The 15947-nt window shown below is 29.8% G+C and overlaps 1 protein-coding gene across 5 annotated transcripts in view; it reads right to left on the bottom strand.

Annotated features, from left to right (window-relative positions):
* LOC124364477 (sex peptide receptor-like) overlaps window positions 1-15947 on the bottom strand; it is a 364700-nt gene that overhangs the window by 126601 nt on the left and 222152 nt on the right. For 4 of the 5 annotated variants that reach the window (XM_046819996.1, XM_046820001.1, XM_046819998.1 and 1 more), the window contains exon 2: window positions 6709-6736. The exons of the other annotated variant lie outside the window; for it this stretch is intronic. The gene's annotated coding sequence lies outside the window, so the exon portion shown is untranslated. The remainder of the gene's footprint in view (window positions 1-6708; window positions 6737-15947) is intronic. 5 annotated transcript variants of the gene reach the window in all.

Below are 15947 nucleotides of genomic sequence, written 5' to 3'. Positions count from 1 at the left end.
GTTGTTTTAATTTCTTTCTATTCTATTTTAAGTGTTTGTATTTATATTTATTATTATTCTCTTCCTTTGGCTTACATTTGTAGTCGTTTATATTATACTGTAGTTTTTTCAGTGTAGTTTATTATTGGTACTTTAGGTAAAATATATATCTTATAGGGTTTGAAGTTACCATTATATGGTACTAATATTAAAATTCCGTTTTGAAGAGTCTTATCTAATAATCCATACATAAATTGTAATTCATTTAAATTAATCAATAATTAATTAATCAATATTAGCAAATTAATTAATCAATATCTGTACAAGGTATTATACGTACAGCTCATTATATACTTTGTGTCAATTAATTGCAAATTGTTTTGGCAAGTATTAATGTATATACACTGTTGTGATGTTAAAAATTTTGTTACTTCACATTTTTTTCTCTTTGTATTAATTTACTTTTACGCACTGATGTAAACTGGCGCTAGCCATTGAAAGAATAAGTATAATACAATGTAAATTAGTATCAAATCTATACATTTTTAAATTTATACATTTTTAAATCTATATGTTTTAAGTTAGGAATGTAATTTCATCAAATTCTGTAAATAACGCATGATTAGAGTACTCCTACTTTGTTTTAAATGATTCATAGTTATGATAAGATTAAAAACCATAGAATATATAATTATTTGATATACACGTAAATTTGTATCTTACAAAACACTAAAATAATACACCCTGACATACAGTATTTACTATAATATTGTCCTAATATTTTTCAGAACTTCGTCTCACTAAATATATGATACTTTAATAAATTAGGATGCACTGCAACAACAAATATTAACAAAAAGTCAAATCCGCGTTGAATTGATACTTTCATGTATTTTGTTTAATCGTTTGACAATACGTATTTAAAGAAGGAATAATCCTCTAGACAACAACTAGAAGCCTTTGTTGTTCGAATTAACGCTTAAAATTCTCGTTTTATGTTTCACGCTAAACCTTAAACATTTTTAATAATGTTTTAATGTTTAATAATATTTTTATAATCATTATGTTATGAAAATGTTGAAAACTATTCGTATATTGTATTATTACATTATTATAAATTATTATTAAGTCCAGTTATTTTCTGGTAAAAATGTTTAAAACCGATGTCTTTTAACTGAAAATTTTTTTAAATTTCAGAATTCCGTCAAAGGTTTAGACATCCCAAGTTTTACGGTGCAATTGAACGAAATCCTTCAAGGACATTCAATAAAATGTAGATTTAGTAAACTCCGTAACCTGTAACACTGACAATTTCCCGTTTTCCAACCTTGGACACAGGATGGATGGACGTACTATATAGCCATGCACTCTCCCTCAATTAGTGTAAGCTTTTTCCGTTAAATAAAGTCATTTGGGTTCTGCAAAGCTACTTTGTAACAGTTCATTGAAAATTTTGTTAAAAACAAATGTATAAAACATTTATTACAAAGTAAAATAGTACACTGCTTGTTAACCACTTATGAAACAGTAAGCTAACGATTAGATGCAGACAGGAGTACCTGGTGGGCAGTAGTCGATCAGTGGGAAATGATTGACTCATCATTCCACTAATGACGAATCCAATCACATCTAGTTGTTGCAACCTGTATTGTGGTGAGTCCTTATTGACCTATGATTGAGACTTGGCAATAAGCCCCAATTACTAATACCTAATAATAGAGATTTTAAATTATTTCAGTTATAACATACTTGCATGTATTTATCAACCGATGGTAATTTTTTTCATGTAATATCAATACAAGATAATTATTTATCGTATTTAAATAAATTCTTGATAACTAAGTGTGAATTAATGGATTGTTTATTGCATAGTGTCCTAAGATTAATGAGGCTATTAAAAAAATATTTCTAGAGTACCGATGACCGAGGGTTCTATGACATCAGACATTGGATCTGTGCAACAGTTAGCCCTGGTTAAAATCGTGTATGTAACCATAGCGCTTATAATCAGTATTTGACTTTCCCCTTATTCTGCTGATGGCATCCTTGCACAGTCCAGTAGTGGACGCATAAGGAGGGACAAAACATGCTTCAAATTTATTTAGACTGCTGCTTCCGAGTATATAAAATGGAGTAATCGATATCTTCATAGCGTCCTTATATTGCAACGGTATCCGATAACGAAGTGAAACCCATGAGTGGTGTTCAAAGACATATTGAAATAATTCTTTGACGTATTTAAAATTTCAAAATCAATATTCAAAACTTTAAAATTCAAATTTCATTTTTTATGAAAGATTATAAACGGTTTTTATTTCCTAAGAAAATCATCCACGAGTGTCAAATTACATAAAGGATGCAGTTTTATAGAAGAAGATTTATCAAAATAAACTCTTCGCTATGTGATTTGCCAGTATAATACATAAGAATTTTATTACGTTACATAATTTATTTTTGTAATTTTTTATGGTTTTTTATTTCTTATTATTCAAAAACCTATCCAATTTCCAAGTTACTGTTATAGTTTTGGGAGCGTAAATTTGGCTAATAATTAACACTACATCTTTGTTAACCTGATCTGTAACCACTGATAAAGTATTATTTAAGTATTCAGCGTTTAATTATTAGCGAGATATAAATTTGGAAAAATTACTATCTACCTTTTGCTACGTGTTTAAGTGCTCTAATAAAACATATCTTACTGGTTTTATTTTACCTAAAGTAGACCTTTCAGAGAAACTCAAATATTTTATATTGTAAATATTGAATAACCTTAACCAGAATAAACTGAAATAGCCATACCTGTTCACTGTTCTGACGAAATAGGCTTCTAAAACCTGCTTACGTCTGTGCCTGAACAAAAAATATATGTCTGTAAAATCTAGAAATATAAATATTAAAATAATATATTTTTGCTAAAGGTCTAATTTATTTTTCAAATTGTATTAATCCGATTAAGTTTACTTATCATTACGAAAAAAATATTTATGCGCTCAATACTGTACATCTGGCAAATCACAGGACCAATTTAATGTTCAAGTGATTTTTGCAGTAATAGCCTATCAGTAAAAAAGTTTATTCCTATTTACGATACTTAAAAATATTTTAGATAGAATGGAACGATACTGCTAAAACAAGTAGCTGTAACTTTGCATAGGTAAGTTCATCCAGTATGTATAAAATGTTAAAGGTTAAACAGTTTCTCACAAATTTAAAGTTATTAGAATTCTAGATGTTAATATAAATTTAAGAAAGGACTACTTTTAATTCAACATATTCTTTTAGTTCAGCGATGGCTGCAGAATACAGATCCTTCGATTTGCTAGATGAATTTTCGTTCGACGTTATTTGTGGCTGCCAAAAAAAGAGCCTCTGGGCTTCTTCGGCGCTAGATTACAAGATACTGGATTGCCTTTCACCATCCCTAATTACACGCTAGGAGAGCTGCAAAAGTTGAAAAAAATTGTCATCCAAAGTCTTCATAGTGGAGGCCTATTCCAGTGTATATAGAAGTGAGTTCCCTCGAATAGATATTTTTTAAACTTGTTCTTGCAAAAAACACTGCCATTTTTACTCATACCACAAATTAAATGGCACAAAATAGATGCTAGATTTATCTTTCCTTAAAATACAAGGTGAAATCTAAAAACCATTGTCTGACCCGAATATTAGTGTTCCAGATTTTATGGGTCAAGGTTAAAACTGATATCATAGTGGTTAGCATATTAACCAATCCATCAAGATGTCTGTTACTACAAGGTCCTTCATATTCTACTCTGATGAAGGACATAGTAACCTGAATAAGGTTTGCAAAATACTCGATGATTAGTCTGTCGTTGGTACTAGTGTGGTAAGTGGAACACGTATTTTCATAATTTTAACGGAGTGAAGGTTTGCCAAGTATCGAGCTACCAGTAACTAAAGCTGGCTCCCTCTCAAGAGTGCAATATTCAGACCAGTAACATCGTCATGCATAATCACTTGGGTCCCGATCTGGTCATGCCTCTGCCGTGCCTACTAGTTTCATACAATAAATATTATTCTTATAAATGGGGAAATGAGTTACATTAACAGATCCCTCACCACACTCTAATATGTACTAACTTGTTATTGCCTTGTAAAAACGATAGATATTGAAATACAACCAATATCTTTCTGTCATATAATAAACCAAACAAAAAATTTATTTTCATATAAAATCTACTTTATTTAAATAAGAAATAGAATTGAAATGGCGTACAATACTTTTAATTCAACTTAATAAACTGGACTTTTTGTATTATCAATATGGATATATTCTAAATTGTCGGTAGTAATCTAAATATTTTTTATACTACTAGAGCTTAGTTGTTCCGTTTGTGTGAATACTTTTTCTAAAGGGAAGCAGCTATTCCTGTAATTTAACTCTGAAATCTGAAAAATCTGTGACTTTTGAAATAACCTGTACTTTCCGCATATTTGAAACATATATCTTTACAGAAATTTTGTAATTGTATTATAAAAATAATACATAGAAAATCACGTTTCCAAATATGCACATTCAAAATAAAATCACTCTACTATTGACTTTTTCAACGTTCTACAACACTAGTGAATATAATGCAGGAATCGTACCAGCTCGACATTCCAGTTATACGCACGGGATATCGGGTTGTGGAATACGACTATTGTCTGTGTTATGAATGGCTCGGCTCTCCAGCTTCCCGTTCAATTAAATTCAATACTCTGCCTGCTATAATTAACTGAGCCAACTCGACCCCTGCACCAGACGGCATAGAATCATGTTTCTGATTACTTGGAATTACGTAGGTGACCCTAATGATAATGATGGCGCACTTATAATGATGTACATTAGAGAGAGTTATACTTTTTAATAAGATACTAGTTTGAAACTGATTTAAAACCTTAATTTAATTTGTAAAACATAGGGAGACGATTAATAAAGTAGATGTGTAATCTTTATTCTTGTTTTATATTTTATTAAAATTTGCCTGTATAAATCACCATCACAACAGCTTCTAGGGATCTTTGCATATCTTCAACGTGATTAAATTTCAAATATCAATCACTATCCGGTTTAAAAATAAATAAGTATCAGCTTCAGCAATAAATACAGTTGACTGGTATATTTCTAACAATCGCATCGAATAAACACTTCCTACCATAGCTTTTTTGTTTGAAAGAATTTAAATTACTTCACCGTTCTTTGGGATCGTGTCAGTTAACATCGTAGTGCACTCGAATGGGCACCTTATGAAACAATGAGAATGTCTCTTTACCTATATAGCACTACATTCTATACTCTAGGTGTATCTGATGCCGGAACGATGCGAAGAACCATTTAGAGCTATTTTTGGATACCTGCAGACAAACATGACTCTAAATTTCAGGACTACAAAATTTGCAACAGCATCAGATTTAAGATGCTGCAAGTGAGAGGAATATGATCAGTAGCTAATATCAACATCTGAGTTACCCTGAGTATTTAGAGAATATTATTCATAAAAAGTATATGACATAAAGAAGTAAAAGTATTTGCCATCATATTTGGTGATGTTATGACTTAGGTAACTTATTTAAGGTATTTAGTGGAATAATTTATATATGACATAACTATTTTCAGATTGTATATGATCAATTGTTACTTATTTCATTACGGATTGCCTCTTTAGAAAATTACATTTTATATTCAACACAGGCACAATATTGATTATAATTTAGAAATAATATAAAATCTTACAATTTTTTAATATTTTAATAATTTACTATTTTTTTCAAAATACATCAATACATCTCAAACTATACATAGGGCATCCTAGATTCTATAAATCGACCATCCGTCAAAAAGTGTTAGAGCTTGTAATAACATGAAGCGGATAGTGATTATTATTCAGGTCAATAACTCAATGTACTTCATTATATAATGTACTAATGAACACAAACAAAGCTTGTAATTAAACTATAAGAAATCCTTCATTGTTTAGGTATTAGTAGCCTCTCCCGGGCAGAATAGTCCTATAAATTAGATAGCTGCGAAAATATATTAAAACACTTAATGAAACTTATTTCAATTGCATTATTAATACTACTTCATTATAATGTGTATCGTGTATTGTATGCATTGCTAGTACCATCTGTTTATACAGCTGATCTTTGATGTATAGTTTTTGTGTTATTAAATTGCAAACCTGCACGGTATATTCAAAGTGTAAAGTTGTAAACCATGCGTTACATATTTGAGTTTAATTATTAAGCCTTTAATACATCTGTTCCATCTACTTTCAAATTCTGACTATCTTCAAGGGCTTTTGGCCTGAAATGAATTAAACAAAGTTTTATTATTTTGCTAAATATATGGCATAACATTCAAATCTGCCCCTCTAGTCTTAGGGAGGCCCTTACCAAAGGATAAGGGCCAGAGCTGGTACCGTGCAAGATAAACAGTACTCAGAGAAAATATATTTTGTCACGGAGTTTAAACTACACTCTGTTTAACTCAACTCTCAAAACTAACATTTTCTCTATAACGCAGACATCATCTTTCCGAATAAAATAATATCGGTTAATCAGTCATACTCTTCACATAACAAAATAAATATTGTTAAATATTTTGATATTTATATGCTATACAGATTATTGTAAAATAAACGCGGAAAGTATTTGATTCATATTTGGTATCAGACACATTATATAATATATAAGGAAATACGATCAATTATTTATACTTACATATGATGCAATCGCGTGCAAGCAAAAGCTGTAACAAAATTATATTACAGTAAATATATTTTGCGATAAAATATTACTAAAATATGATGCAAAAAATAGTTTAGATAAGAATATTGTATAGTATATGAAATTTATAGGATACACTCTAAAGTCATAATGACTTTATTTGTTATGAATACAATAAAAGGTTATGAAATTCATTACAAAATAACGTAGTTACCCTGAAGTATTCATATGGGATATAAAAGTACATTCCCAGTGTAAACGTGGTGGCAATAATAATATTATCTTAACTTTTATGTGTGTTAAACATATTTCAATGTTGCCTTTTTAAACTGAAATGTAATGTTTTTTTAATATAATGAATTTTTGGTAATGCATATTATTGTTTCTTTTGTAATAACACTTTAATAAAAGTACCATTTTAAAATAAGCGCTATAAATAACTTCAAACCCCATCAGAGAGTAGCTTAAAATAATAAAATAATGGGCATTATCCTTTATGATTTTAAAACTAGATAGTATCTTAGTAATAATGGATTTTAGTATTAAAGACAGGAATTGGGGATAGGACAAAAACTTTGATTATACAAATTAGTCAACAAATAGATTCCAGCAATGTAAAACTATATTTTGCTCAAATTTTCATTGTTAAAAAATACATTGTAAAAATCTTGAACGTTTTATATTAATTGTGAGATCAATTTGTATTAAAAAGAAAGCTAATTTAGTAACTGAGTGATATATGAAATTATTAACACCAGCAGACTATGGGCTAAACTTCAAAGAATACTTTTAACTGGACCTTAAAAATATATATTTCCACGGTTAGCTCGATCACTCAGGTCATCCAGCATATATTATTTTAGTGCTATTTTCAGCAATGAAGTTTTGGCCTAGCATCCCTAGTATTCTATTCATACTTTTACTTGTGAATGGCTTTTTAGATTTAAAAAAGAGCATTTGAAATGTATGAAATTGATCAGTATATGTGTACTGAATATTTCAAGACAAGAAAGTTTGATAGGGATAACAATATACATTTATTTAAAAAATTAATAATAATTAATGAACAAATGTTAAAAACAATTGACAGTTCAATATTGTGCAATTAAAGGTCTCCAACTGCTTATAATAAGGTTTAGAAGGAATGTTTGGATCCCCGAATTTAATTATTCCATTTTTAATTATCTATATTCACAATTTTTAAATATTCCTATTTACATATCTGATTAAAAGTAACGGTTTTGTGGTGTAGTTGTAGCGCACTCACCCGGCGTATGAGAGATCTGGATCCCTGGGGGACAAGCACTTTTTACGATTAAGTATGTATAAACATGATTTAAGTACTCACACATACACGCGCGCGCGTGCGCACGCGCGCGTGTGGGTGTGTAGGAAAACTATTAATGATATAACAGATGGGCCTTAGAATGTTATGGTTGCGTATTTTATTTGTGCTTATTTTTGTTTTTTTTATATATAAAACTAAAGTTATATATATATATATATATATATATATTTTGTTATATAGAGAGTGGTTATCAATCCATTAATATGTATTGAAGTTACTATTATTAACTTTAAAACATGCAGCTCAACCTTACAATTTTGTACGGTTGATTGCCTATTCTACGAAATATATAAATTAAAAAATTATATTTTCACAATTGAGTAGGCGATTGCTGCAATCACAAATGTGTTGAACTTTAAATCTCCTTTAGAACGATTCAATTTATGCACAGAGTGATGCATGTGTTTTGGAATCTGACGTCTCATACCTTTGCAATCCTTTCTCTCTTAATGATTAATATTTTATCGCTTTAAAACGTTGGTCATCATACATTAAGCTTTATATTTTCCATGACTAGATCTTTAATAATAAATAAACATATCGAATTTCCAATTAGTTTTAGCACTACAGTTTATTTTGTTGTTTGAGTTATTATAATAACCAAAGTTGCTTATTAAATGAGGAAAAAACGCTTTTTATGGATATAGATACTTTACAATGACTAGTTAAATAAGATAACGGGGTAAATATCAAATAAATATAATACAAACTCATTCTAAGCATCCATTTATAAACAACATATAAAATGTTTGATTTTTACAACAAAGTGTTGGATATTTATTTATAGAATTATGTGATTTATTGCATTTGCTAGGATATTAACTAAACAGTACAGACATTTCAAACTTATTACAATAAATTGTTGTTTGAAATAAAAACATCCATGCACTAAAATATCACGTTCTTGTCACGTTTATTCATTTTTTGCAAACATCCTAAACTAAAAAAACTGTTTTCCTTTATATAAAGTTCAATATTTACATTTTGGGGATTTATATGCAAAATCAACAATATTAACTGTTGATTTAATAAAATATTAACTTTATTACAATTTACAAAAGAATTTACTTTTAGTTTTAAACATGTTACAACAAAATAAATAGAAATTAAATATACAAGTTATTCTTAACATAAAAAAGTGGTTTGCAATAGCTCTGTGTATATAATTTCATATAAAATATATTTTACAACGTTTCACCTTTGTTGATTTTCGGATGAGTAGATGGATATATTACGTTCAGTTGAACAGAGTTTCCGAAATTGTATGTATCATAAAATCCTAATTCTTGATCTTATAACCATAAATTATGATTCAATATTGTAGGGAAAGGCGTAACTATTATATATATATATATATATATATATATATATATATATATATATATATATATAGTATACGTAATATCGCGTAGCAAACAATGGCTACTTTTATAGTTACAGTTGCAAAGAACAAACAATTTGTTTTAAGGAAAAATTATTATAGTACAATTGTATATAGCTGTCAGAGGTCCTATTTTAAACAGGGGGGTTTCGTGAAAAAGATTAGGAATATAAGGAATCATATCAGCCAAAATGACTTGACAAGTTCCTACTGCAGTAAGCCTGCGATTAAGTTATACAGATTATTTTCCTGTTCAATAGAACTCAGTACAAGTTACTAAGTAAACATTGTTTTGCATTTATTGTGTACTTGATTAAGGTTTCTTCAGGCATGTTTTCATATTTAATTTTAAATACATGTTGATTGCAAAAAAGGTTATTACTACCCCACTATCCCCGTAACTTTAAATGTCTAAGTCCTTATTATATTTAAACTTCTTATTGAAATCATATATGGGTTAGTACGATGAAGCCTTATGATGTTTCTCAAACGGAAACAGTCATATATCCGATACATTTTACAGAGTAATATTTAAGAGGATACGAGTTTAAATTAAATCTTTAGCGAGTCTTATATAAGGATTTTCGCGTTAGGAGCATTACTCGTTTGAATTTATTAGATTTCTAACGACACAGTTATATTTTCCTTGCTGTCCCGATCAAGAAAATATGTAACATCAGATTTTTTATTTCATGTATTTATTTATTTATTTGATTTATTTTTTAGGTAAATTGTTCTATTGACTGGTATTACATACACACGTTGTCTTCTGAGCCTTATAATTTTGTTAGAAAACACGTTTTCGCGGAAACAAACTAAAATAAGAAATGCATCTGCTTCTAATCTAAATATTTTTAGTCTTATACATCATTTTGCTTTTGTCTCAATAAATTATATCATTATTACTTATGAAATATCCATTTGTAAATTATATACACACATAACTATAAGAAAATTATTTCTTTAGTAAATATATTTTCAGCTCCCATATATGCATGCAGTATAAATTGAACATTAAAAAATCAATAAGGTTCATTTAAAGTTATAGTTTATAAATATATTTTACATGATTGTTTATTGTTGTTCATAGGGTTGTAGTCTAGGAGAAACTGGTTCTTCGAGTCACATCTGAGTCCATTTCTCTGTTATTTCCATATTAAATACCACCTCATATGTCAACATTCTGTTGTTAAACGTTAATTTCAATTGCTCATATATAATAAGGTTCAGTGTTATATATTTAAACTATCGTAGGACAAAACTACCAAAGAAGAAACAAATAATATGAAAAATGTATTAAGAAGTATTATTTAAATTTAGTATACAGAATATTTAGTTTTTTCTATGCATTTCTTGAAAGTTGGATTTTTAAATTTTGTTGGGTTCATTATCAGTTTGAATTCATTTTATTAATTGAACGTAATGACACTGTTTTTCGATGTAGTAAAAACATTTAAACTATCAAAAAACACTAGCAAGCAATTCTTTAGACTAGTCACAAGGACTAGGAAAAAGGCTTTGGCAAATGGAAGAGTGGACAACTTGCACCCGCAAAGTTTCTCATTTTGACGAGTGGGACTGAACACGATGAAGTCAATTGCATTATTAACGCGGGCCAAGAAAGACGCCTTCACGTTTAAACTCTTCCGTCTCATCTTCTTGACTTCTCTTTATTGTCGGCCTTTTATGTTACTGCGTAGGGAACTCTGCAATATTCACTCTTCCATGTAACAGACACACACTACTTATTTTATGTTTGTTTATATACAAACACACCGGATGTGTCGGCGGAATCATAGTAATGCATGAAACAAATAATACTTCCACATCACCCATTTATTAAAGATAACGAGTGTATAAATTATTGAAATAATTTATATCTCATTCCAACACCAATCACAACATTGTTTGTAACCAAATTTTGAAGGATTTTGGCAGTCGAGTAGACAATAAAGCAAGGAAGAATTTAATAATCAGCTTTCATTCGTTTGAACCATGCTCTCTAAAAATCAACGAGTGCACTTATTTATTATATTATAAAGATAAGACAATACTAAATTACATTCTATGGTATACACAAAATCATAAATAAATAAATAATTTTTTAAAGGTTAAAGGTAGGTTAAAGTCACTCACTTTAAACTCGTATCTACATGCTGCTCACTGAGACTAACGTCATGGTTGCCGGTACTTTAGCAAACTGGAAGTAATAATCACAGAGTGCTTGCTATACTCCGACGTCAGCATAACAAACGAGATACGACCTGCCCATCAACAGTCCCGTCCACCAGCCAACAACTACATTACCGAGCTCTGCAGTCGGTCATCGGCGACGTCGCTCCAGCACTTAACCTCCCACAGCCTCCACTTGCGAGCCAATAGAAAACGGTTAATAACCATATTCTGTTAACAGCCGCACTGCCGAAATTGCTCAGGCTTGCTCGTTCAACTTCCCCCTAAAACATCTTTCCCAATGCTGTAGTCGGGACTTCAAAACCACTAGTTGCTAAATCTCCTGAATCTTTAGACATCAGCAACAATTTACCAGAGGCTCAAATTTCCAAGTGATACGAGTGATGCAAACGAAAGCCTTAAAATTTAAATTTCAACACAATAGATGGAAGCAGCATCAGTAACAAGATGACCGCCCCACTGTCTTAATGCATCTTGATTGAGCAGCGTTTCTGGTTTAGTGAAGGATTAAAACTGATCGACATTAAAACTGAAGAATGAAAGAGCAGTAATAGTTTAAAGGCGGTTTAACTGTCGAGGATGCCCCAAGACAGGGACAGGCTCATCCTGTAGTGACGGACAACATATTTGAAAGAGATTGTAGAAGGGAAAAGCATGATGTAACTCTGAATGAAATAGCCTCAATGTCGGAGATTAGTATTGGTTCAGCACAGTATATTGTTCACAATGTACTGCACTTCCATAAAGTGTCTGCAAAATTAGTGCAGTATCAGTTTAATGACGAATTGAAAGCCCATCGTAGATACCTGTAAAGAACTTTGCACCATTTTTACGTTGAAGGTGATCTGTCGACAAAATTGTTAAAGGATGCTATACTTCAGTCCATTGTCATCAACCAGAAACATCAAGCAAGGAATGGTTTTCATAACATATCCGTCTTTTGGGTGATCCAAATATTTTATTTTTGTATATGGTTCCCGTATCTGGTTCTGGAATAAAAGATAAACATGTTCAGACAAAAAAAATAAAACTTAATAAATAAAAGGTACCTTATATACACAACTATATTAAATTTTTATGTTATTAACTCATCAGTGAATCTACAGGTCTGTGTAATACAGGAGGTGTGCACATAATTAAGTGATTGGAGGTGTTGTTTCGTAATCATCTGGAGAGCCAATAAACTGAGCACAGTTGTCCCGTACATTAGAGTAATTGCACAGGACCGCTTCAGTGTCTTCTGGCATTCTTTCACTTGTTGCGTTTTTACTCTTCTGATTGACACATTGAATGATTGTTTAAAGCAAAAATGGCATGTTTATTTATCATATAATTGCTAGAGTAGTAATATCCTAAAGAACTTATTGTTCACTTCGAGAAAAGTTAGTCACACTAAAGTACTAAAAGTAGTTTTACAATTTATAACTTATGTTGCAATCATCTTGAACAAATCACACAATTGAAGAATGAAATATGTTTAAAATAAACACTAATTGGTAATTAACAGTATACACTAGGCCATTACCGTGGTTTTCAAAGATCTGTAACTAATACGTTACGAAGGGTCCGACCCATCTTGGTATTTTGCTGTAATCCCAAGTAATGTCTTCTTATTGAGTAATGTTGTTTGTTGCAATAAAAAAATTGACTATAGTACTATCATATATTAATATAAGTTTCATATTGAAGAGTAATCAGTTACATAGTTTAGACATTAAATGACCTACTCATTCACTAACTGAACAAAGCAATAGAGAAGTTTGTCTATACAAAAGTATAGACAAACTTCTTCCAAACTTCCTTTACCATATAACAATATGGTAAAGGAAAAATATTGAGTATGGAGAGCAGTTTTGGCAAAAATATTTATTTGGGTAATTCAAAACATCTAGAATTATTACAAACTAAAAAATCTAGTAAGTCACAAACTGAAACATATAGCATTATATTTCCACTATAAAACATCTCTATAAAATGTGTATTTGTGATTTACCTTCCAAACTATATTTTCAAATCCACTTCTCCTTTTGAAATTATCGCGTCATATGATTACTATTCATATTTAATTGCATGGTAAATACTTAGCGGTCGTAATAAGTATGGTATATACAGCTTATTACTAAGGAAAGATGCACTATTGGTTAATCTTGGATTTTAACTGTCTCTAAGAGCATAACATAAAATAAAATTGCATCTATGAGTGTAATTATTTTGATGAAGTTTCATTCATTTCAGATAATTGTACTGAAAATTGGAAAGTACTTTGTCATTGATCATGTAACGTACAGTCTGCCATTTGTATGTACATGAAATGTCCAGCCAGTTCTTAGTAATACTTGTATATCAATCACTCGTCACTGGTGCGTTCACTCACTCCATCACGTGACATGTCACAGTCAGTGTCGTGGCTGAGAGTTACGTGACCAAGTCAGGAGAGCTCTACGACTTGACTTTAAGAATCGGAAAGTATATGTTAGTAGACGGAACATTATATAATGGTTTAGATCATTGTTTTATCCATTTGAAACGATATAAAGAAACCGAATATATACAGGTTGATATTTTTAAAGGATTTGTAATGCAAATTCTACTTCTAGTTTTTGTAACTCCGATAGTATAGTTTAAATATTTAATTCCAAAAGTTATGTAAAGGTTATCGCGTATTATTTATCGGAAGATCATCTGCAGTCTGTACAAAAAATTACATGCATTTTTTAATTGAATAATTTTTTTATAAGATGGGAGAGTTTTGTATTTGATATATCGATTTTCAGGTCAATTTTATCATATATCTCGTGTGCTTACCATGACATAATTACTATATATCAGTCTAACTAATGGTTTTAAGTAGGTTACAGGTTGGAAAAATCAATATCTTATGTTTAAAAAAGGTTTGTACGTTATAGAAACCGCGCTAAATTAAAAACAAATTTTTACGAATAAAATTGTATAATAATTAGCTTAAACACTAAAGATACCTCAATTTATACAACAAATTGTATACTTATGTTGGTAACTTTAAATTTGCTTATAAAAGTCATGTACTTGTAAACAACATTTAATAATTAGTTTAATATACTTTGACACAGCTACAACGTAAAACAATGTCCTTGGATTATATTGTTACAAATAAAGCTGAAAATCAGAATCCCATAAAAATATTAATAACATATTCTGAAACTTAAGTGTTTTGCTAGAGTGTTTTACATAAAATAAATATCTCTTACTACTTAAAACCTTAGAGGTTTGGAAATTTTGACCAAGGTATCCGATACTACGTAATGTTCACCATCTATTGATTAAACTAATAATCATAGAATACTAAGTTTCCACACGATATACTTTTAATTCACCCCAAAAGATTTATGTTTCATAGTCTTACTAAAAAGTTTCTTTTAATTTTACTAATTAGTACTCTAACTGTTGGAACATCTATTAGTTAATTTACATTCTGTTAGGTACATCTTTAAGATTATATAAGGCTTTTTTATGAACCGTGTAAAGTAATCGGTACATATTTTTAAAACGTAAAGAAGTAAAATACTTTCTTTACTTTGAATACTTCGAAAATGTCTTTGCTTCTTTCTCTACATTTAATAATTTTTCTTTTGTATAATAAATCCTAAATCCATTAGTATATATTGATATTTGATTTAAGTTCATTTAATTTTGTATAGGCAAAGTTTTTTTTCTGTTTGAAGAGTAACTTACTAATTTTCCACAACTAACTAATGTAAACTTACCGTGTACAATATGTGTTTAAGTGGTAGAGATCGCTTAATAGCCCTAACTCCGCCTCTTTCATAAAAGCATTTTTCATTCATTCATTTATACTTTGAACTTTATTAAATTCAGTTGTAGTAAAATACAATAACTTTTATTTACACATGTTATTTATGAAGTTGACTTTAGCATAATTTACTAACAGGTCAAACACATTGCTCAACGAATCGCCCACCGTTTACCTCAACACGACTATTTCAATCTTATGTTTACAAACAGTCCCACGCCCTCGAAATCATAAATACTCCGGGGAGATTCAAAACATCTTACGCTTTAATTTTAAAGGCGAGTAAAGTTAAGGCGTTTTAAAATTAAATAAAATCTTCAAAGATTAATTAAATAATTATTCTTTCATACAGTCAATCGGGTTGGGAAAAGATAATTTTCAATATCTCTCATTTATTTATGAGACATGGTACGTAAAATTGTTATGTAATATCTCCATTACTATAATATCACTATAATTTATTACATTAGTGAAGCGATTATTATATTCTGTTGACAGTGTAGAGGAAAATAAAAAATCTG

This window comes from Homalodisca vitripennis, chromosome 6 (genome assembly GCF_021130785.1).
Source record: "Homalodisca vitripennis isolate AUS2020 chromosome 6, UT_GWSS_2.1, whole genome shotgun sequence".
NCBI lineage: Eukaryota > Metazoa > Arthropoda > Insecta > Hemiptera > Cicadellidae > Homalodisca > Homalodisca vitripennis.
Note: the sequence above shows the minus strand (reverse complement) of the source record. Positions and strands in the feature narration are given on the sequence as shown.